The sequence below is a fragment of the Myripristis murdjan genome, chromosome 19, assembly GCF_902150065.1.
Source record: "Myripristis murdjan chromosome 19, fMyrMur1.1, whole genome shotgun sequence".
Lineage (NCBI taxonomy): Eukaryota > Metazoa > Chordata > Actinopteri > Holocentriformes > Holocentridae > Myripristis > Myripristis murdjan.
In genome coordinates, this window is record NC_043998.1 from 15,502,791 (window position 1) to 15,527,696 (window position 24,906).

At 44.6% G+C, this 24,906-nt stretch overlaps 1 protein-coding gene across 3 annotated transcripts in view; it reads left to right on the plus strand.

Annotated features, from left to right (window-relative positions):
• The window catches only part of LOC115377382 (zinc finger MIZ domain-containing protein 1), a 103,154-nt gene that overhangs the window by 3,086 nt on the left and 75,162 nt on the right, over positions 1 to 24,906 (plus strand). For 2 of the 3 annotated variants that reach the window (XM_030077065.1, XM_030077067.1), the window contains exon 2: positions 23,128 to 23,226. The gene's annotated coding sequence lies outside the window, so the exon portion shown is untranslated. Of the gene's footprint in view, positions 1 to 11,767; positions 11,830 to 23,127; positions 23,227 to 24,906 lie in introns of those variants that run through there. The other variant, XM_030077066.1, reaches the window with a different exon arrangement.

A 24,906-nucleotide genomic window follows, 5' to 3' on the forward strand; every position in this document is an offset into this window, starting at 1 on the left:
CTGGCACTTTCCACAAAGAAAGTGTGTCACTGGGCACTTGTAGCACCTTAACCTTGAGCTTTATCTCAGCTTCGTAGACGCAGCCCTAATGGATTTTAAGTGCTTCGTTTTAATTAATGCTATATTTGTTGTTATTCATGTGCAGTTACATCATCGTAAAGGCTAATTCTCAGGCTGAAATATCAGCTCTGGCAAAACTGCACCGCGGCAGCAGTCTTCGCTCGCTGCGTTGGGGTCACAATTCGACATTCCTCATGCATGTGTTTGGAATATTGGTAATGCTCCACCTCGGTGACACAGAGCCGCCGTGGTGACATGTGGAGGGAACAGATATCCAGCAAAGGGTGTATAGATAGAGTGAATGGTCATAGCATACCTGTCAGCTTGAGTGTTGACTGTTAATATGAAGCTTCTATTTTGAAAACATGGCTCGGGGAGAGAGAGTCTGCGTGTGTGTATGTGTGTGTTTGTGCAAGAGGGAGATATAGAGAAGAGCGAGGGATGGGAGAGGTGCTGGGAGTGACGCCAGACCACAGATCATTTAATCATATTAGAGTGTGCAACCACTCTGCGCGTATTTTCGGGTGCATTGGTGATAGGAGTTGTTATTGTACAAACTGAAACAGAGCACACACAGGGCCTGACAGGAGGGAGGATGGGGATGACAGTTTGACTGAGAGAGGTAAAACATCCAGCACCGTTGGCTTTCAGCTTTGTCAAATGGTGCGGCTTTATCGTACAGGCAGAATATGGTGATAAAAGTTGGAGATTTTACTTGTTGTTCCTGGCGCTGGCATGAGAACAAATTTGACGCAACAACATTTGAGACCACTTAGAAAAGTTGAGCTTGTGAAAGGATGACCGTCGTGCGCATTAGCGTTGGATTTGAACATGTCTTTTTGGGTTAATCCCACTGTTGACTCGTCTGCCAAATACTGAGTGTGTTATTTTTGCTCTTTTAGGGTGCCCCTCTCTGCATAATCTCACTTAATCTAATCTATCCCCTTTATAATAGACTGTGAATGATGTGACTTTATAGAAAAAGCTTTAGTGTAGGGCCACACCAAACAGACTGGTGTGCGGGTTGCTTCCTCAACCCCTCTGGCGAGGCTCTTGTGAAAATGCAAGTGACCCCTGCGCCCCTTGTTAGTCTGAACAATAGGCTTGCCTTCTCTTACAGCTGCAGCCATGCTGGAGGGGAAGTTAGCAGTAACAGAAAACACACATCTCACATGATTAATAGGTCTAAATGTTTCTGGCTTGGTGCCACGTTTGCTTGATATTACAGTTGAATTCATCGTTGTTTTGAAGATTTGAATGATATTTCTGCCTTCAACCAAAATTGTGAAAGTGAATTAATTCTGAAGCTGTTAAATTTGTATCGTTGGCAGGCAATACAGTGTGATATGGTAGTTGTGAAAAGATTAGATTCCACTTGTAAATCTAAACTTTAAGAATTCATGTATGTGTACCGTAATGGATATACAAAAAAAAAAAAAAAAGAAAAGGATTAGAGCTTTAAAGGCCCCCACCAGTCACAGGCTCATGCATCTTAAATGTGACATGCTGTGAAAAACATACGCAGAGGATGTCACAATGCAGCGTCCCAGTGTAAGTGTAAGTGAAAGGCTTTGAATCATGAATAACATCCAGCTATTTCCAAAGTCTCGGGTTCTATAAATTAAACAAGGCCCGAGCCAGGAGCCCTGAAGGAAAATATGATTGTCGAAGTTGCGGTGTTCAAAACAGCATATGGCCCGGGTCACATGGCAGACGTTTTCCCTCCTAAATTTCTATGCAGACTGAGAGGCCAGCCGCCACACTTGAAATCAGAAAATGTCTCAAGAGGTGTAATCTCACTATCAAAAAAAAAAAAAAAGGGCAGCGGAAAGACTCCTCTGGGGCTGTGCTGCAGCATCGACCGTCGCCACGGCGTCTGCTGTGCACTTTGAGTTTTTTAGAGGAGAAAGATCCACACCTCTGGTGAGTAATGAAGGTGATTCTGTGGAAGTGGTGGAATTACATTCAACAGAGCCCGCGGGGGTCCATATCTCATTGTTCTCTGACAGGGCAAATTAACTGGGATTTACTAATACACAGGGAACGTCCTTCCCCCATTCCCTCTCTCTATTTTCTCCCTCGCTGTCTCTCTCTAAGAAAAGGTCTGAGGGTAATCTCTCTCTCTCCTAGCAACACGGCCATCGCCAACGCCAAAGACAGGAAAAAGTCTGGGTCAATCTCTGTCAAGTTTGCTTTCAACATGTAAAGTACGAGTCGGTACAATCCCAACATGTTGCTCATTTATCTGTTGCCATACACTGACACAGACCTGCCTTTTGCATATCACCTGTTTTCCTTTGCATATTCAGTGTGGCAAAGGCTCAGATGGCCCTCGTTGCGTAGGGCCTCATTTGAGTATCAACTGAGGCATCCACAATGCTCCTGTCAGGTGATGGAAAGAGCCGTGTGAAATTATTATTTGATAAACTAATTCAACCTGGCGATTAATTCAGAGTTTATTCGCTCAGTGGAGTTGAGTGGCTCGGCCAGGGGAGCCTCAGCGGTGCTGGTGGGCACCGTGGCAGTAATCCTCCTGTTGCCGGTGAAAAATGCACTGATCACAGCTAGAGCGGCTAACAGGCTAACTGATTATATTTTTGCCAAGTGCCCTGTTCTTTGTTCAGGCTGTGACTAGTGGGATTTGGGTTCAGCTAGGTTGTTAGCTTTGCTGGATACCGCCATTACTCATTGCTCTGTTTGCCAGCTCGTCAAAGAGAGGTCCTGCATGTACAGATGTTAAATAAATTTGACATGAAGGAGCTGAAGTCAGTATCACATGTAGAGTGATTCTTATTATGGCATTTTTTATTAGCTTCAGAAATGACATGTTGGATTGTATTCAGCTTGTTAAAGTTACACTAGGTAAGTTATTGTGGGCCTACAACTAGGGCTGGGCAATACACAGTATCAGTATTATATTGACATTGTGATATGAGACTAGATATCTCATGGCATTTGGGATATTGTAATATCTAAGGCGTAAATGTTGTCGCTATGTGGTTTAAAAACTGCACTACAGTACTGTTGTAGCTGTTCTATTATTTGCCATTACCCATTTAGTTATTATATAGGCATTAATGATGATTGTATCAAAAATCTTATTGTGTCAATATTTTGTGAAAGCACCTTACAATATCATTACAATATCAGTATTGAGGTGTTTGGTCAAAAACGTTGTGATATTTGATTTTGTCCATATCACTGAGCCCTACCTACAACACATAATTTCACATTCAAGACAATGTAAATTCATCTTCTTTGCCCAAATCAAATTTTGTTGTCAGCCACAATCAGTTCTTGACAGGACGTAGTGATTCAAATACAAAATACAAACTGTGTCCTAAACAGCAGTGAGTGTGCACTCCATCAGGAGAAAGCTGGAGCCACCAGTATTATGTCTTTTACCTCTCTTGACCCTTTGGTATCTTCTGGTTTGAAGCAGCACACACAAGTTCACTGACACCAACGCTATTTGATTTGTGGAGATTGAGCTTCAGATTTGTTAAATGGTTACCTCTTGCTTCTGTTTGGCACCACCAATGTGCAGCGTTGCCCCCGCGCAATTTTAGAAGTGCAGAAGTGATTTAATCCCTTTTGTGACCTGACCTGACTTTTGCCTGGTTTGAAGAAACACTTGTCAATAAAAAAAAAACTGCCTAACTACTCTGGAAGCCCTGGCGGTGCGAACGCCTCACCAACAATCCATGTGTCAGTTTCCATTATCCCCTCATTCTAACATGGTTTTTGTACGTGATTACCCATACTTGGCTCAGGTGCAAAGCATGCATCACAGACCAGTGCTGATACACTGACTTGACAGCTGTGGGCAATAAATGAAGACCATAATAGAAGTCTCAGTGCTAGATGGAGTGGAATACATTAAGAACACCACTTGGTACATTGGTGTGCGGGCCTGTGGGTGACTCAGGTTAGCAGGATATGAGTGTGTGTTTGTGTATATGCGCGGCTCGTAGGTGACTAAAGTAATGGCATGTAGCCACGTGCGCCGCTGTCCTTCTCGGCCGGGGCTGTCCCAGTGCTGACTTTAAATAACTGTTCTGTAAACACGTCCTGTCCGTTTCCTCATCTACCCCCGTCCAGTGTCCCGGCCTCAACGCCAGCTCGGAGCAATGAACAGCCACTACCGCCGAAACAAGCGATTGTTACATACAGTAACTGTAATCAAAGATAACATAACGACTACTGTGCTGATAAATGCTAATTAATTGGGCAGTGTTTATCGGATATAAATACACAGTCAGACACATAGGCGCACACATTCACAGTCCTATTTATAGGCGCCGATTGCATAAGCTTTGTTTTTTTTTTTTTTTTTCCTCTCAGACAACGGGGTGTTCTCAGTTTGTCAGTATCAAACAGAGGGAGGCTGCAACTGACCAGATTATTTTTACTCCTTTATGGCACACACACACATACACACACATTGCACCTCGGCTCCTTTCTTGGCAAACGGTGTGTGGCCCGACGGGTCCCACAGCTTACAAAAATGTCGATGGCGAACACTATTTTTGACCATCTGCTCTAAAAGGAGGGCATGTTTGAGTCACAGACACTGTGGTGTTAGGCTGCGCTGCGATGCACTTGGCGTGTGGAGGGAGAGAGAGAGAGAGAGAGAGAGGGAGAGAGAGAGAGAGAGAGGGGAGAGAGAGAGAGAGATGCTCACAGGGCAGGCAGGCACCCGAGGGCCCAGCATCCTCTTTGTTGCCAGCGCTGGAGAGCGAGCACACCAGCCACAGACGTACATGGTGCATCCCTGCTCGCGTTCCTCCTCATGTATGTTACAATAGCACGGAGGGGTGGGGGGGCGGGGGGCACAGCTTGGACCAAGAAGAGAGAAGATATCCTTGTTCTTGACTCATGGCGTAAACATCGTCAGTGAGATGAAATAGTCTGAGGTTAGAGCTGTCTCAACAAAAGAGTGTCTGTCTCTCATCCTACCTCTCTCCCTCCTGTCTTTTTTTATTTTTTTTTATTTTTGGGAATGTGAAACCCAATCTGGGCTGGCTGGCTAAGGGGGGTTGGGCACTGTGGCTTCTGCAGAAGAATTACCCTTATGTGTTGCCACTTCTCACAGGTTTACAGCTCAGATCGTTTTTTTTTTGGGCAGAGAAGTCTAGCAGGGTTCAACTTATGTTCCCAGGACCTTGTGTTCCCAAGGCTGCATGATCCCAGTCCCTGTTTCAATTTCAGTTTTTCAAATGGGAAAAAATGCTCCCTCAGTGTAGTTTTTTGTTTTGTTTTGTTTTGTTTTCAAGAAAGAGCTCCATGTTCCCTCAACATACAGTATTCTCCCAGGCCCTGTGTGTATTTTTTTTTTAATATGAAGAAAATATTCCCTGAAGGTATTTTTCTCAAACCGAAACGGCCCCCAGGTTCCCCAAATTCGATGAAGAATAGACCTAAATAACAAGAAATAGGTTCAATAAATATATCTGAAAAAAAAAAAAAAAGTCTTCATGGTCAAGCTGCCTCCAAAGATGCTTTTTATTAAAACCACAATCTATAACAAAGTTGTCATTGTCAGTAGCAGTGGCATGAATGTTAGTAACAAACCCAATGTTATGTTCCTTCAAAATAAAAAGAAGAATCATGTCAATAAGTAATGTCTGAAATTGTGTTTGAAAATGGTGTGTAAAAAAACACACTGAGGGATCATAGAGATGTGGGAATACAGAAACGCTCCCAGTCTACACAGCTTTGTAACCAACTTTCACAATCGTGCTTTTTCTTTGTATTATTGTGGATTTCACACCAGGCTTTACATTTACTAACCTTTTTCTTAGGATCCTGCACATTAAATGTCTTCATGTTTCTTGAGCTGCTTTAATGTCAAGCTGTTCCAGTTCATTCCCGCCCAGAGACAGCATGTCTAAATGCACCGCCAACACACTCTCAGCATGTTTTCACAATATTTTAAAGCATCTGTCCTTGAAATGTAGTCCCATTATTCCAATTATTAGCTGCAGCTGTTGTCTTAAGAATTACCCCACGCCGGTGCTCTGTTGGTTTGGTTGACCTTCCTAAGCAGGAGGTCAAACAGCATGGCCAGGTTTTGGTGCACAGCCACAATTATCCACGCCCACCGCTGTAATTCAGGTAAAGTACCTGCTAATAAGGCCTTGCCACTTAAAGCACTGACACATTCATGATGGTTTATGCGGCTATGGTTTGTTGGCACCGGCTGATCGTGATGAGCAAATTGAAAAAGCGCATTACTTGAGGCTGCAGAGCATATCGTCTTTGTGTGGCGGCAGGCAGACACTTCTTTGGAGGAGGGAGGTGGAGAAGATCATGTGAGCTGTAATTATATTTATGTTAGGTTCCATTCAATCTGTCACAGTAAATTTTGGTTGACTTGTCGTATTGTAAATCATTACAGCGGATTAAATGCTGGTTATGAGCTCAAACGGACGGTGAAAGATCCACTTTTGTCCTGGTGATTACTGGGTTTGTTTGTTTGTTTGTTTTTTTTGACAAGCTGGTTGTGATGATATTAGCTATATCATATTTACCGGCTGTTTTTAATAAATACTAATTGGGAGGAGAACGGGTAATGTCACCAGTATTTGCTTTCAAGGAATCTCCTTCAAAAGGATGGGCAGCCTTCCAGGAGTGGAAGAACGCCTCAGAAAGCCTCCGCGTTTTCACAGGCGATTCTCAACTTTTTGTTTTCCCATTTCTCCGGGATCAAAGACGGCGATGAGCAGCGACGGAAAGTTTGACTCAAAGTAGCTCAGAAGAGAGAGCAGTTCTTTTGATTCGTGTTCATTTCAATCGGTTGCCCAATGCTGGAGCAGGGTAGACTTCTGGTGACTGATGAAAGAGAATCAAGAGTAATCGGTACCGCATGCTTCTCATACACACTGCGAGTGACTTGGCGTCCAAATTCAAACAGTGGTTGACTGTATACCCGCTTGTAGCAGTGCTCAGTTGACACATATTATTCATAACTATCCTAATGATTAGTTCAATCCCTCATTCATTAGTGAGTGGTGCGAATCATTACTCCCAGTGCACTAAAAAGATTAGTTCAAAACGCATGAATTTTTCATGCGTCACGTACTTGTCGCACCAGTGCTGAGCCCTTCCTTGTTTCGTGACAACAAACAGTATTGTTAGACTTAGTTTTTGCAGCACCCGGTGAATTTATGCAGTGAAACCAACTTGACAAAATGATTTTTCATACGTGCACTACCATCTTGAGCATATAGACAGGTGTAAGCCTCGCATGTCAGAGGAGACCCTCGATTTGTCTACACTATTGCTCGTGTAGAGAAGCTCTGCATGTTGCCTCCCTCAATTTGTATGCGACTCAGATGTAGCCAAATGAAGCTTTGTAAACATTTCCCTAATGTTCACTGCAGCAAAATTACAATTTGGCCTTGTTTGTACTACTGTATATACCTGGAGACACAATATCTTCTTCAATCATTTACGCTCATCCTAACTTATTATGTGCTGTGGATTAAGCAAGCCAGGGTAATTTAAGGGAAACTTATAAATTATTTGTGTCATTACTTTTGCTGCTGATAGGAGATGTTTTGCATGAAAAAACAACAAGTGAGGAAGTAATGTGATATTTTTCAGAGATATAGTTTGTGATCTTTGTTGATAACAAGAGCTATTCTCTTTGGGAAGATTGTCCACCATCAATATTCAAAATGTCATTGTGCTGCCACCAAATGTTTGTTTTCATTAATCTCACTAGTTTGTATTGTCATGTTAATTCACTCACATTTGCAACGAGGAAAATTTTGCATTTTTAGGACAATGGGAATGAAAGCCATGAAGGCAAGGCTGCTATTATTCTGGGGTGCGATATCGGAGAGGAGTATTCTACACTTAGTTGAACTCCCAAAGCTTCTCTTTTAATATTTAGCTCCTGTCAGTTAAAATCAAAAAGTTTCTCACTTTCTCTAAAGCTTGGAGAGAGGGGAAACTGCTTCACGGGTGAAAGCCCTTGCACATGAATATTTAATGGTTGCATTTTAACCAGAGTCATAAAATCCAAGAGGATGTGGCTGAGAAGAGAGCAGTGAGTTAGTGTGCAAAGTAGGCTACATTGTTTCTTTATAGTCGGGGCTGGGGGCCTAAAAGTCATGTTACTCTTCTCTGGCCAAACAATGAATCAAATGTGCAGATTGTGTCAGGCTAATTTAATGCCCAGGCCACGTTAGCTGCGTGTCCCTGCCTGTTTTTTGCAGGGTAAGCAGCGTGTTGTACAGCAGAGGGAAGAAATCTCGGACTTAAAGGGCTAAATTGAAAATGTTTCATTCTGACACTTCTTCATTGCACTCAGCAAAATGGATTTGATACACTTAATCCGTTTGGCCAATTGACCAGATTGGGACTGGCAACATCTATTCAATACACATCAATTTTAGCTAATGGGGTTTCAGCCAAATATGAGCTGGGATCTTCCGATATTTAATACGCAACCTCTCCTTCATACACCATTTGCAATGTATCGGTCTCGTCTTGTCGTGCATTTTTAAAATTCTGCTCAGCCCTCCGCTGAGCCAGACTTGCAGTAGACACTGAGCTGATTGTTAAGTTTGATAAAGCTTAGTACGTATCGCCATTATCTTGTGTATGTAAGCTTTACTTCACTGAGGTAGTCATTTGTCATCCAATATTGAATCAAGTTAAATGGACTCATAAATTGCAATCACTTAACTCAGCCCTACTATTATGTTCAATATTGCTTTGTGGAAAAGGTCAGCCAGCAGTGGATCTAGTCCCAGAAACACAGACAGCACACTGATAATTCAGCAGCATTTTTATGATTCTCAGTCAGGGTTTTTTTTTTTTTTTTTTTTTTTTTTTTATAAATGAACAGCCGGGCAACCCGACTGAACTAAATAGCGACACAGGGTTCATGCAATAACTAGTGTGTTTTCTATGCATAGATGTGCCTTAATGCTGTGTTTAAAGTGTGTGGTTGTTAGGTTGCAGATAAACCACAGTGGATGCCCTTAAGGGAAACACAATAAAAGGCTTCCCCACTGAAAGGTCCAAAGTGCAGTTGTCCACTCTGCACGGCAACAATGGAGTAGTTGTGCAAACGGAGCCATCAGCGGGGCTGGCAAGCCTGGCAAGCCAGCTTATCAGGAGGCAGGGTGCAGTGAGCAGTGGGTGGGTGGGGGGCGGCAGGAGGAGGAGGCGGCTAGAGTGTGCCTGTGTGTATGTGTGTGTGTGACTTTGCATGGGCTTTGTGATTGGTAGTGGTGGCACACAACCCTTCGATTCATTTGGAAGCTAGGCACTCGTTGGGGGGGGGGCTCTGAGCTGCAGAAAGCGGCCCCTGGGACTTTGGAGCTGCAGCTGGAGAGGGCCCCGGCTCTGCCCATGGCCCCTTTGTGTTTGCACGCTATTGACAAACAGTTCAGCGTGTATATGTTTGTGTGTGTGTGCATGCGTGTGTACGCCAAAAAAGATCTTCCCACCCACTCCATAACCTCCCCTGGGTGCGTGCAGCAGCACTGGGCAGATGCTAAATGGCTTTACCTGGACGGGTCATGTGGCAGAGTGTGGCGAGGGCTATCGCAATGTCAATATTTACATCGCTTTGCCTATCACAGTCATGCATTCACTACTGGCTCTCTTGCTGTGTCACAACTGGATATGCAAACCCACCGAACATGAATCGCTCCTTGTCTGTCACACAGGAGAGACAGTGATTTTTAAGCCGTATAGATTGTCGATGGCAGCCATTTCTTCGCTCTCTTGGCTGTTTTAGGTGTTGCTGGAAAGTCTTGTGTGCTGAGAGAGTTTACTCACTTGTAAGGTAGTCTGTAGTGCTTTCACTGCATTTCCTTTGGGACACAACACTTGGGAAAAAAAGAGTCTCAAGGTGCCTGTGTTCGGCTTTAGATGTGACTCTCTGGGTTGGTAAATATTTACAGAGCAAACATTTTGATACCAGCAGCGGGATTATAGTCGAGGGAAACATGTTTTTCTAAGAATGTAAATGTCAGCATATTGCAAAGCGTAATGCTACAAATTTTATTTTAATGCCAGCCTCCAAAACAGCAGTTTAGCAACTTAAATCCCAAGGAGCTATCCAAATCTGATTGTGTTTCAAAGTCCGGCCTATTTTGATGTAGCTCGCCCACAGGAGCACGTTCCCTTTTGTTCAGAAACCACCCAATTTATCAACAGGGATTGTTACCACCCACAAACAACTAACATATTTGTTCTGCTGCTTCACCTTGTTGGCTTTGTGGAGGGAAGGTGCCAAAGGTGGATGTTAAACATGTCAAGTGCTATCTGCCTCATTTACTTGGTCACTGAATATTCATGGCCCCTGATACTGGTGTCAGCCTTCAGCCAGCCATGCAGAGAACCAGCAGCAGCCACAACAGAGAAGCAGTCTACCAGGAGGACGCGAGCCTGATCCCTCTTCCATTCTCTGTTTTTCTCTCCCGTAACAACAGTTTGATATCTGTGTCTTCCAAAGGCACTTTCTGTGTGCAGCATTTTTGTTTATTTTCCATCGAGGTGGTGATTTCCCTCAACCTGACAATCGTTTCCTGTTCTGATTTGTGTGGCATGCAAGAGGAGCCAGGCCGCTGTTGCTCCGAGGCGCTCTGGGACAAGCCAGGAAAGGCACCCAGCAAAGAGAAGAGGGAGGGAAGGGAGGGAAGGAGGGAGGAGAATGGGTGGGGGTAACCCCATGTTCTGCAGTCATGCCCATTTACTCTTCCTGACACCTCTGGGACGCGCTCTGACCTCCGCAGGGATCTCGCTCCCTCTTACTCTCACTCATGCGTTTCCTCTTGCTCCGAGGAAACCGCACCAAATTCCTTGCGCATTACAAGAGCTTTTGGGAGGCCCCTTTTGCTTCTTGGCCATGTCTAGACTGGCGTGACTGTTGTTTGGCAGCACCACCAAGCTGTGGTGTGGGGCCAAACTCACTTAGCACGGCAGCGTAGATTGCAGTGGTCGTCTCATGAAATCTAAAGTTTCCTGTGTCGAAGAGCACATAAAAACCCCATGCTCCTCGTTGTTCCTGAAGCCGAAAGAGAACCTCCATATAGGTGCTGCGCCTCTTTGAGAGCAACGCTTGACACCGTCGACATGTTTAACGCTCTCGATTAATAATTCGCAGGGTGTTGCAATGAAATCTAGGAGAGGAGAAAGAGAAGGAAAAAGCACCTCAGTGCAGCGTTAAGTCCTGATACATGAGAAATTGGCTGCAGCCGAGGGAATTTCATCCCCTGTCATCTGCCCGTTGATAAGTATTGATTGGTAGAGTGAATTGGCCTCTTATATGGAAGTTTCATCAAATAATCCCTCATTCCAACCCCACAAATCCATTGTGTGGACCGGAGAACGATTACATCAGTGGCTTTCCGATGGCACGGCGGTATGCTGAAACATTTCCTACGGGGGTCAGAAAAAGGAGGTTTTTCTAGCCTCTGTGTTTTACCTCTTGATGAGATCGGGGGAAAGTTGACCTACCAAGTAATTGTGACAAACATAGCCGAGGGGGAGCCGAGCGTCGCCCTCCTCCTCTTTTCACTGGGGTGGTAAAAAAAAAAAAAACCCTCACTGCACCTGTGGTTTGTATAGAAATGAATCTTTTCCCAGACAAAACCAGGAATTTGCTGGAGCTCGGAAGGCCCCCCTGTGGTGCACGGATGACACGGTCTGCTGTGTTGCTGCTGGTTGGCTTTCGATGGGGGCAGCTTGAGTGTAATGATGAAATGGAAAAGTTCCAGTGCAGTGAACACTCGCACGCAGAAGGTAATTGGAGATTGCCACCAAAGAACTCTGCACGATATGCTTTCAATTCCACTCCAGAGAGAGACCACAAAGTTTGATTATGTTTGCTGTCTACCGTGGGCCTACTGTAGTAGAGTGAAATGGAATCCTGTTCAGAAATGGAGCAAGGTGAGGAGGCGGCAGCTTGAGCTAAATGCACACATAATTATTTGTTTTCCGATCAAAATAGCGTTGGCAAAATAGCGTTATTTCACAATGCCGTCTGATGCAATCTCCCGTTTGCACCACTGAAGTGTTTTCAGTACACGAGGAAGCGTGCAGGAGTCAACGCACGCTGAGAAATGGGTTCTGGCATCCCATCTCTAATTTATGAGACCAGAATGTGATGTGCCAAATTGTTGGTTTGGGTTCGCTTGGAACGGCCACATTTACATAGAATTGTTGATCGTTTTGAGAGCAGGCGTTTGAGGTTCACATTAACTCGTCAAATTAAGGAAAATCTTTAGATTGCGGTTCCCCACCCACTTCAAGTCTGATTTGACACTGGAGGATCGCAGTGTTTTCAATGGAAACCAGATGAATGATTGATAAGAGAAGCAACGCTGCTTCAAGTCCTGCTCTGAGGACATTAATAATGGAGGGCACTTTCAGTGCTTCAGTGGCATATGGAAGACTAGAGATTTCATCACCTCCTGAACTTGGCACTATCATCTCCACCAAGAAAATTAGTGATTTCTTTTTATTTTCTGTTTAAATGCATCCACTGCAGCGTTGGCCTCAAGCCTGGGCGATACTGAAAAAAATCAAATATCACCACATCGTTGACCAAACACCCCTATATTGATATTGTGACAACACTGTAGGGACTATTGGTGCTTTCATAACATACTAAACAATCATTAGTAATGTGATCATTTGATGATCAAGCAGGTAATAGAACAGATAGAGCAGTCTAACATTATATCCCTTCACTGTGATGCAGTCCTTAAAACCAGGAAAAGTCAACATCTATGCCACATCACAACATTACATCCAAAATCTCAGATGATACGTAGCTTCATACCACGATACCGATGTAAACTCGTTATTTTGCCCAGTCCTAGTTTGCCTACTCTATTATAAATGTGTAGCTTTTCCTCAAAAATGTATGCTATATTTTTCACATTATTTAGTTTACTTGCATTCTAACTGATATTCAAGTATTTTATTCTCTTCATAGCCCGTTTTTTAGCAACCGCTGGCTTCTTTCATTCTGCAAGGGTGTGCTCATATGGGTACGCAGTGTTTGGCTGTTCACCCTTGAGTCATAAATGGCAGAGGTGCCAAAACACATAAAAGATGGGGGAAGAGGAAAAAGGAAGAGTGGGAGATTTTTTGGCAGTATTGTTGTTCTGTGAAGCGGCCTCTCCTGTCTGCAGTGTAGATCCTGTTGCTGTGTGTGTCTGTCAGGCTCCATGTCATCCTGCCATTGTTTAGGCCAGAAATCAGCCTAGACATCCATTGTTCTACACACAGACCCGCAGCTCCAGCCTGTTCTGTCCAATATCTCTGCACTTTGTCAAGTTTGCAAAATTGAGTGTCACTCTCGTGTCATCTGTCAGCAGGTGATGGTTACGATAAGACGTCGCCGCGAATTCTTCTACTTTGTGAGCACGCGCTTGTGTGTGTGTGTGTGTGTGTGTGCGCTCCCGGTGGCTTCCCCGCTCTCCGCCTTCCCCCGCTGTGTTTTGGAAATTTACAATGGCAAGGAATACCTCAAAACATCGCGTAATTAGTTTACGCTTTCATCTGAATGTGGCATTGAAGAGCCAAGCGGCAAATTAGCCCGGGCTTTGGTGCGGGAGTGGGATGCACGAGTGTCTCCTCTGCCTCGTGTCGGTGCAGAGCAAACCCTAACCGACTCCCGGCAATAGAGGAAGACATGCCTCAAAGTGGATCAAAGCGACTCTGCCCTCCCCCTGTCTAAACGGAGCAACATGTTGACATGGTCCCAGTCACAAGCTCAGTCGTTTGTGGAGGAGGAGAGTGGCGAAGGTTTCCTCCGGCTCGTGGGAAAGCACTCTCGCTGAAAAGAAGTCCTGACATTTGTTTTCCAAACATTGTTTGTCTTGTTTCATGTTAAGGGTTCAGCGAGGACCTTGGACTGAAGGGAATTTGCTCTGTAGTCTGCTCAATAGTTTTTCTCTGCTTTTGGGGAGAAGGCATTGGTGTTATTGCAGGCTGACTGCGCGCTTCTTTTATGTGGCCTGATTGTATGTACCCCTTTCATGTGGTTTTATTTTGTGAGCTACCTAACTTAACACTCTCGCACCGCCACTCCATTTCTTCAGCCTAGGAAAAGCTATGTGTCCCGCTCAATGGCCGCGCAGCACGGCGTCTCGGTGAGCAACAGTAAGTAACCTTTAGTTCAGAGGGAAAAATCTATTTTCTCAGTAAGACAGCCACTCACACACACCGCCCGGCCCTGACAATATGTTCCTTGCACTGTAGTCATTAAGTGCTCTCACATTGAACAAAATAAATGATTACAATTGCATTAAATCCTGCAGAGCTGAAAAAGTGCTTGATGCTACTAACTCTGCAAGAAAAAAAAAAAAGTGACAGTGCAGTAAGTGCTTTGTATTGTGCATTTGTTTTCCCAATGCCCACTGGACTGACAACGCTGCCATTAGCTCTCGCTTTCATGGAGTGTTTTGAAGTGTGTTTGGGTATATCGGGGGATACATCCTCATTATTCAAGCCAGTGCCAAGGAACAATTTGAATGTAATCATCTACATTTAATTGAATCCTTAATTTGTCCTTGATTGATGCGGAGCGGGTAAGAACATATGGCGGTGGTGGCTGCAAGGCCCTGCCGGGTTCACAAGTTTTGCTTCAGTAAGCCGCGAGACATTTCTCAGCCAGCGCTGCTCTGCTATGACACACGAAGAGACCGCAGATGAGAATCACCTGTCTGTGGGAAGCAGAGCCCATCTCCTCTCAAGGCGGCCTGTCACTGCGGCTATTAAGACTAATAGCGGCGGCCCGTGATAAGCACAGTTAGCTGAATTCATGACCCGCGCGGCCGGAGCGGCGAGATCATTTCCACTTGTGTGTTTTTCTGCTGATGCGTTTAATTTTTATCCTGTCTGCTGGTGTGACACGAGAGGGAAATCGGGGAGTGCCAGAAAGCCGGAGAAATGGGGATGAGAGAGAGAGGGAGGAGGGAACTGATGGAGCCTTAGGTGAAATATCGATCGGTACTATCCAGGGTGAAAGCACTGCAAGTATGAAGCGCTAGGACCTGGACCAGCGGCCGAGGTGCAGCCTCTCATATGACAGAATAATATGAAGCTGATCTCAGTTTCCTCTACTTTTGTTTCCATTAGCGCGTGAGGCGGATGAAAAATTCCTGCCCAGAACACACTGACATTATTTTAGACCTTGGAACGGAGATTGCATTTGTAGTACTGTTTTGTCGGCTAACTAGCCAAAAATCAATTCCTCACATAAACAAAGTGATATTTTTAATACCAAAAAAACAATCCGACCATCTAAAACCGAAACATGAGCCGTCTCGTTTCAACATCAGCCCCTAATAATAAAACAAAAGCTTCTTTGTCAACTCACTGGTTTAAACAAACACACAGTGAGAAATCCAGCGTAGAAGAGGTAGAGCTCACTTCTTTCCTCTGTCGCGCTCCGTTGTAGCTGCAGCTGCTCACTGTGTGCACTGTGTTTGGCGGTTTTACCAGAGAAACAGAATTACATCCTGAAATAACAAAACAGCACCAGAAACATGACACCATTCGCTCATCCCTTTTTTTTTTTTTTTTGGGTGGAAATTTTTCCTTTAATATGCTAGCAATTCCTAGATCAATCCACCCCGAAAAAAGCGCGAAAGGTCATAAAATGGTTGTGTTTCTTTAAAGAGAGCAATTAGACGGGATACGGTTAAGTGGAGGGGAGGTGGATGTTGACGCATTCCTTACCTTTCCTCCTCCTCCCTCTCTCTCTCTCTCTCCTCTCTCTCTCGTCTCTCCTCTCTCCTCTCTCTCCTCTGTGCAAACCAGTCAGATATTGGAGAGCATCCGTTGCCTTCCCTCCTAGTCCCCCAGCACCACCACATGGCCGGCATTAACCGATTTCCTGGAGATCACTGGAAGACCGCCGTCGGAGCACTCATGTCTCTCTCTCTCTCTCTCTCACTCTCTCCCTCTCTCTTTCGCTCTCTGTAGAGTGGCCCGCTTAATGCATTGTAATGGTTGACCATTATTTACGCAGGGATAAACAAAGAGAAGCGAGGAATTGATGGAGTAATCCACTCTTGCAGTCATTAGGCATTGAGATGGAGGAGCTGGTGGGAGCAGCCTCCTCCTTATGCCTCTCGAGTCGAGCAGCTAATGGAAATGGGACTCATTAAGACACCTTATACTCCGACGCACCCAAGATCATGAGCAATTGCTAATTGATTGTCGTTAGCGCTCTTGCAATGAGACGCTCTGCCTGTTTTCTCATTTGTTATGAACGGCTTTGTTTTCTTCCCCCCGTCTCCTTCACTTCGTTATTGATGTTGCTTTTTTCTTTCTTTCTTTCTTTCTTCCTTCTTTCCTTCCTTCCTCCCCCCCACCTCTGTTTGCCTTGAGAGTCCAGGGCAGCCGGGCACTAATCATCTTACATTGTCATACCTGGTTAACAGCAATACTCACATCCTCGGGGCCTCTGAAGGAATGGTTCCTTATAAATATTTGAAGTGCACCTAATTTATTGCCTGCAATAAGATGTATTCATACAGTAGCGGTGTTTTCGAAATCAATATTCAAGACCCACACGCTAATAACTAATGAATGTATCTGTAGGAAACACACAAATGCCACAGGCTGGTATTAAAGGGCAGATGTGAGGAATGTGTTTCTGCCAGGATGGTCATGGTTGAATAGCGGGGAGAGGCAGGTCTCCCTGTGATGCTCTGCTTATTGGCTCTGGAAATCCCACACTCCATCCTCTGGAACTAGCAGATTGTATTCATCTTCGCCTTTATCACCCCCCCCTCCTCCTCCCAGTAGTAATGTTCTCTCTCTCTCCTCCTTGATTCCTCTGTGTATATGTCCGCTTCCCTCCCTCTCATTGCTTTCCTTTTTCTTATTATGAGAAGGGGGAAGAAAAGACAAGGGAGGGAGATAAAGGAAGGGGTTGAAAATGCAAATACAGGTCCTTAGCTTTTCCTTGTGACAGATCAGGCCTCATTACACCCACCTCTCCATTGCAATTGGCTCAGGATGATCTCCCCCACTCTCTCTCCCCTCTCTCTCTCTCCTCTCGTCTCCATTACATTATAAAGTCTTTCACCTCTACTCACTCTTCTCTACTCCTGGGCAAGTGCAGTGGTGAGAATTGCCAGGTGTCCAAAGAGGAAGCTCTGGCCACAGGGCATGCAATTTGCTTTGCAGATGAAGCAGGACAGAGGGGGCATCATTTTTATGTCTGTGGACAGACAGAGTGCGGCGTGTCTTTGCATTAGCGCTCTGCCAGCAGCCTACACCTCTATCTCTATCTCCCCTCGTGGGAGTTGCTACCACCTTCTCACTCTGATAGGGAAAGACTGGAAACAAAGGAAGAAAAATACAGGCGCCCTCTTGGGTTGCTGTCGCTTTTGAAATGAGATATACTGTAGAGAGAAGAGGAGGGGAAATAATATTGAGGCCATCAATTCTTGCAAGAGCAATATAACCATTTCTCACTCTTCTCATCTAGAAAATTATAGGTGTTCGAATTTATTTGCGATTGAAGGAGTAGCCTTTTTGGTTCACTTAATTCAATTTTTTCAGCTGTTTAGCTGAAATTTGATCTGAAAAAACAAACAATTGATGCTAGAGGGCAAAGTGTTTGATAACACATTGGGAAGATATGCGCAGCATGAAGTAAATTACCTGCATTTGCATAAAGAAGACACATAATTGGTGGTTGCTATGATGCTGATCTGGTGTCTATCAGCACACGGCGTGTGTGTGTGTGTGTGCCAGCTTGTGCATCTGCATATGTGTGTGTGTTTGCCCATAAGTGCCTCTGTGTATATGTGTGTGTGTGCGAAACTCCATATAATTACAACAGTGGTGGCTAACTAGCGGCAGCATATGTGGTAATCAGTAGAGAGTGAGGATTGGAGAGCTAACTGAGCCGGTGTCTCACACTCTCTAAATGTTTCACACTCAAATTATTATCTCTAAAGCTATAATCACCACATATGCATATGTGTGGAATAAGCACTAATACACTAAAATAATACACTTTATGTTTATAGCAGTCAACCCCCCCCTTATCCTGCCTCCCCTGCCACATGTGAGTCATATCTAATGTAAACACTCCATATGGATGTGCTCTGAGACTTGCGACATGTGTGTTTGCAGCGTGTTCGATCACTCCCGTGTTCGTCGGATTTGGGTGTCATCACTGTGATGAGAGCTGATTACCGGTGTCACAGCAGGAGGTTGTGCGCTCGCGCGAGATCAACGTTCAAGGTTTACACATAGTCGTGTTTTTTTTTTTATCCTCTCCAAACGAAAAGCTGCTACTTCCCTCCAAATCATCACAAATGACTAGCTTGTCTCTCCAACATTTGCCTTTCCAACAGGCCTGCTTTACTTCAAGTGCCTTCTTTTAGTGTTGAGTGTCTTTTGAAAAGCAGAGATGCATATCGTGGCTGATCCCGCCTGTCTTGAGCATAGTAACAACAGGAAAAAGCGTCTAAAGGAGCCGCAGTGATTTCTGTGCCAAGGTAACGACACAGAGAAGTAGAGCGGTGCCGGGGGAGGTCACTGCCAGGTCAAAGTTTCCGAGCTGTTATTTACTGCGAACATGGCGGTGTAATTAAAACCATCCTTTCCTCGCATTTCTCTGCAAAATAGGAAATGTCCGCTCATTATTCCGAGTTCATTTGAAAGTCTTAACCAAAGCACTTGTGTTGCAAGTGGCTGTAAGTCCAAATTCCTATTGAATCACCAGATATTTACTCAGCTGTCATTTCCAAGGTGAAGTAGCTCACTGCCACTTTCTCTTTCAGAGCTGTTTTATTGTTATCATCTCACAACTATTTGTTTCTCATATTTGTTTTAATGAATGCACGATTGATTGAGGCAAAAAAAAAAAAAATACTCTATTCCCTGTAGCATCATTCCCTTTCCCCTTTTTCAGTGGTTCAGTGCTTCGTGTTCATGTGCATGTCCATATAAAACCAACTGTATTTACCAGTTAAAATGCAAATGTAGCCCATTGGGAACAATAGCCAGTGAGAATTGGCTGGGTGGCCAGACAGCCTGCAGTTCCAGGGAGCTTTTTCTCACAGTGGAGCCAGGTGAGCTTCCCCCCCCCAGGTATCCCTCGGCTGCCATTGTCCAGGCTTGGTGGGTGGCACCCAGCACCCTCCCCACCCTCTCCTACCTTCCCACCCTCACTAGAGGCGGGCTAGCGGGCTTCATGGCCGCTTTTCACAGGATGGCTGTTCCTCATTCCCAGCAAAAAACCGGCGCTGACTGGGGAGGAACGAGCCAATCCAGCTCCGGTGGCTGCAGCGACAGAAGGGGGTTTTGATTCCATGAGGACCCAATTAAACCTGGGAGGCCCTCTCTGAACGAATAATAACAATGATAAACGCACCTCTATGGCCACCTTAAAAGAGGCAGGGCGAAATGTTTTATTGTGTCGGCCTGTCTTGACACAATTTACACCGGACTTCCTTTTTTTTTTTTTTTGTGAGATCACGAGGCTTCTGGATCTCACCTTGCGCGTTTTTTTTCTCCAGGAGAAGCATGGTGTTAGCTTATGGACATTATGATGAGCTGGCTTTGCTTGAGCAACTTCAAACCCTCTCTGCATGGGCTTTGCATAGGCCCGGGTTTTAGTGAGTGCCTGCCAAAAGTGCAAATAGAGTGTGTGAGTGTTTGCGTGTGTATGAGAGAGAGAGAGAGAGAGAGCTGGACCCGTGATAAGTGATATGCAGGTGTGTGTCAATATGATGTGTAGAGAGTTTTGTTGCTGTTGGAATAAACCTGTCCTAGAAAAACACCCCATTTTACCAGGGTTTTTTTTTTTTTTTTTTTTTTTTCGGAGATGCATATTATGTCAGTAAAACCTTATGACACCAATTTAAATCTTTTCATAAAAGAAATATGCAACTCTTTTCATTTTAAGGTGATATAGACACTAGATTGAAGGTGTTTTATGAGCTCCCCTGTAAGGATCTCCAGTCATTTTAGCGTCAAAGTGTGCGTTTTTTTTTTTTATTTCTGTCAGGTGGCAATTCATATTTGTCCATTAGTTGGAAAAAGTCTTTCATTAGATAACAGACCTCTGTATTCCAGATTTGCAGTTTGTCGGCAGTTTATCAATTACTGCTTGTGGTTTCATACTGCCAGTCAGTCTTTGTCTGGGCGCCTCAGCCTCCTCCTCACCGTGCTGCAGAGCCGTGTTATTGTACTTAAACAAATCAATTCTGTTGCAGTTGAGCTTTTTTTCTCCATCCCCCGTCATTATGAACTGTTTGCAGTGCAGAGCACATTGATTTTTCACAGCCCTGGAAAAGCTGTTGATGAATAGCACAGAGGTATCTGGGGAGAATCTGGCTTTAAAAAGGAGGCACCCAGCGTCAACCCCTCCTGCTCCCCCCCCTCCTCCTCTTTCCCGACCCATTGAGCCCCCAGCGCTCCTCCACTTTCTCTTTTCAGAGCGCGGCACTTCCAACAGGGGAGAAATGCTGCCTGAAAAATCTTCCAATGATAAAAAAGAGGATTAAAAAAAGTGTGGGGCACAAGGGACTGGCTTCTCCCACCGAATGTGAAATTATACCTTGTGGTTAGGCAGCTTTTATATATGGAGCATTAGCCTTGTCCTGTCAAGCAAAGCATGAGCTGAGGAGAAGCCCGAGGTGTTCTGTTTGGGGATAGAAATGGCTAGCATGCTGTGTGTCACTAAGAAGGCTGCCTGATGAAAATGATACTCCTAACAGGATACGGCTAGACTAAGGTGGGGGATAAATGAGGGCAGGGGTGGGGAAAAAATGGCATTTGTTACACGTTCACACCGGGCGCACACACATGCACACACACATGCATTCACTCCCAAACCTAGAGAAACCTCAAACACTCGCAAGACTTTTTTTTTTCCCTATCTTACTCAACTCCTTGAACTTCCATAGTTCAACAGTTGAGGAGTGTGAAAAAATAGTCTGATGATGCCCTGCCACTTTCTCATTGAGTCAGTCACCCATGAAAATGGGTGTCGTGCTCTTTCAACAAAGGAGAGTTAAAAAAGAGAAGAAAAAAAATCAAGTGCAGGACACCCGGGAAAATGACAAGACCTGGTGAAAGAGTGGGCTGGCAGTTTGTTTATATTCCCTCTCTTTGCAAAGCGCCAGCTCTGCTAAGTGAAACTATTAGAACACCTAACCTGAACCTAAACCCAAGTCTCACTCAGCAAGCACCGTCTTTACTTTGCTGTCATTTTTCTGTAAAAGAAAAATATCCTCTCGCGTTTTCCTCTCAAGATCAAAGTTTGATTTTGGGTATATGTTTGAGGATTTAAATAAATAATAAGTTACAGTTGTCCCTCGCTATAACGCGGTTCACCTTTTGCAGCCTCACAGTTTCGCGGATTTTTTTTAGTGCAATTTTGCATGCTTCTTTTTTTTTTACTGGACTTATTTTTCTACGAAGGTTTGAACTTTGAGAGTGTTTAAACAAGAGAGAAAAGTGAGAAAATGTTAATGCCTGTCTGAGAAAAGTGTATAAAGTGTGTAGTGAGGGGTTTTACAGCCTTAAAACATCTATAATAATTGTAAAAAAAAAAATAAAGCTGACTACTTCGCAGATTTCGCCTATTGCGGGTCATTTTTAGAACGTAACTCCCGCAATTAACGAGGGACCACTGTATACCATTCCCTTCCACACACACACACACACACACACACACACACACACACACACACACACACACAAACTGGTGGTTTCAGTTTAGCGCTCAACAGCCCACTTGCCAATTGAAATCACTGTACATATTTTTTTTTGGTGTTGAGTAATCATCTCTCAGATGCCAGGAGAGAATAGCATGATTATTAGAATGATAAGGTATGCGAGTATTGAGGCAATGCTTTTGAAAGTATATTCCATTATGCTTATAAATATAACTGCTGACAATGACTAATTTATTAAGGAAAATTAAGTCACTGTATTAATTGCTTGGGTGAACACAGATAAGACAGTATTGGCGGCTGTGCGTGGCCCCTAGCAGATAAATGTAATTTGTTGTTTATTTAATATAATATTTTAACAGTTGGTTACATTTCTGTGCTTCGTTATTTTAATAAAAAATGTAGGTTGTTGATTCTGTCAAATAATGACTTAACTGGCTTAGATGTGGTGTTTACTGACAGGCTGGTTATCACCTTTGGTACGGCACCATTACCTAATGTGGACGTTTACAGGGGGCTGAATGTCATTGGCCATATGCACAAGCCCTGCCAGCCGGGCTAAGTGCTAAGCTATAGCGAAGGCCTCTCTTAATAGGCTTATCTGTCAGTCGGGAGTGAATTGTGAGCTGCCGTGAATGTGCCGTGGCAGTGAACTTAACTCCATGGTGGATGTTTATGGTACTCGGCTGATCATGTGAAGTATCAGCCTCCCTTTTGATTTGTCCTCCATGGGCATGAGAGCGTGAAGGAGCTTAACCATGCAGTAAAGACATGTATCATGTTAAGCACGGCGCAAATGGAGGCCACTCGGAGCCCTGAGGAACCTGTAGGCAGCGATACCAGTCCTGAATGGGCCTGGTTTTTAAAAAAGAAATGCAAATGTCGCTGCTGAGCGTTTGGAGATTGGTGGATAACACGGCGGCATTCAGGGGATGTCAAAAGAATCTGTGCTTTTGGTGCCGAGTCAGTTCCAAAATTTAGAAAATGATACCGTTACTTGTGTTTTTGGCATCATTTGTATTGATGCCACTGGATAGCTCACCCATTTGTTATTCTAGTATAGCCTTAGCCTGCATCTTTAAATACTGACACAATGAAACGTGCAGTCATGCTGACAGGGCTGTAAAGTAATTCAGTTAATTCAGTGTACTTACTCTACAATAGCCTATATGTTTAAATACATCATTCACAATGTTAACTTCTTTTTAGATCTTTTTTTTAAATAAGAGTGTGTGCTGAATGGGATTTCTGTTTTTGTTGTGGTATCGAGAAACGTGGAAATTCACTGATGTTGCTATCAAGAACCAAAACTCTGGTGTCGTGACATCATGCCTAGTAGCATTTAATAAATATTAATGTTCTGTTTGATTTCTCCCAGGGATAGAAGACAGGAGGTGCTGGAGTGTGTCTCTTCCTAGCGTGTGAATGGGTGGGGGGGTCCTTCGTGGTGAAGAATCCAGGATTGAAGTCAACATAGGTGGGTGAAATTTGATTTTACTTCACAAGCGCCATCACGATTTGGAGGGACTTTCCTAAGTTTGCCGAGGAAGTCCCTTTGTTTTAATTAACTGTGGACGAGACGGCGTGCCTCGCCATGAAAACGTCTCACGTGCGATGATTTAAACACTCGCATCATTGTTTTCTTTTTGGATGTGCTCGGCTCCACCGAGCTCTCATTGAGCGTATTTGCCGAACATGTGACGGCAATAGTGTCTGTGTGGCCAGCGCCGGCTCCGCTCGCCGCGCATGTTGATTTCATCAGGAGCTCCTGGGGGGCTCTGAATAACAAGCTGCTGAGATGTTGCGTCTGTTTGTGTTTTACGCCGAGGTCCAAGTCCATATGCAGGCCGACAAACAGCTACGTGTCCTGCGGCCGCCCTGGGGCTCACCCACACACACACACACACACTCCACACAGAAACACACACAGAAGGTCACGGCTATCCTCCTCAGCTCAGTGAAATACATCAGGAACAAGCCACCAGTCCATCCCCTGTGTTTATGCAATATGTAGTTCAGTGTATCATAGAAGGCGGTGTTCCACTAAAAGGGAGAATTATGTCGAGGCAAGGGAATGTAATTGGTTCGTCCAGTGTATTATACAATACAGTTACAGCTTCATGGTTTAGGAATTGGGACATACAGCATGCACACGTACACACACACACACACACACACACGCGCACACAGGCTCAGGATAGATGAGAGTGGTTAATCTTGATTAGAGCAGTGTGAATGCTGAGAAATACGGTGCCCTGACAAACATCTGCCCACCACATAGCTGAGTGGGATAAACCAAAGCGATTATTGTGGAAATGTCAGGCGAGGTAGACAGTGAGAGCTGGCGAAACGGGGGGGATATGACATGAACAGGGATGTGACATGAGTGGCACGGTGCTTCACAGCCGCCTCCCTCTCTCCCTCTCTCTCTCTCTCTCTCTCTGTCGCTTTCTGTCTCAATGACAGGCTTTCCCTGTCTGTCGATGGCAGGGAGGGGAAATGTAGCAGGGCGCGATGGAAGGGGCTGCAGTCACAGAAAACAACAATAGAGAGGTGTAATCTCCAAGGTTAATGTCCAAATACAATCTCCAGAAATGGCGTGTGTGGTAGTTATGACACCCAGTCTTGCGAGCGCGCCGCCTCAGAAATGAAACATTACTCTCTGGAGCGAGGTAGCTCTTTGTCTCCACCACACCAGTGCATGCCCTAATGAGTAATTGCTTTCCTCTGTGAAATGTGATGGGTGCAGACATTCTGTTAACCTTGCTAAAGGAAAAGGGGGGTTGGAAATCCCCTTCCTGTCAGTGGTCTCTCTTTCTCTCTGTTCTTGTGAGATCTGGAACTGATAAGTATGAGGCCTCTTGGTAACTGAACAGGAAGGATAGAGGGCCTGGCCTATAGGAGCCCCTGCCACTTCACACATGTCCACCTCCCCTGCACAACCAACAAAGACAGCGAGGCTTGCCACTTAATTTCAGGTCTCAAATGACTTTCAGAGGGATTATTAGCTCTTTATTTTCAAGTACTTTCACTCTCAAGACGTTTGTGTGAATTTAAAGCCGCATTCGCAGGTTCAAAGAAAGAGGTGTAATGATTTAAATAAGCCACGGCCAAATTAATGCTTTGCCGTGGCTTCGCGGCCAAACACAAACACATC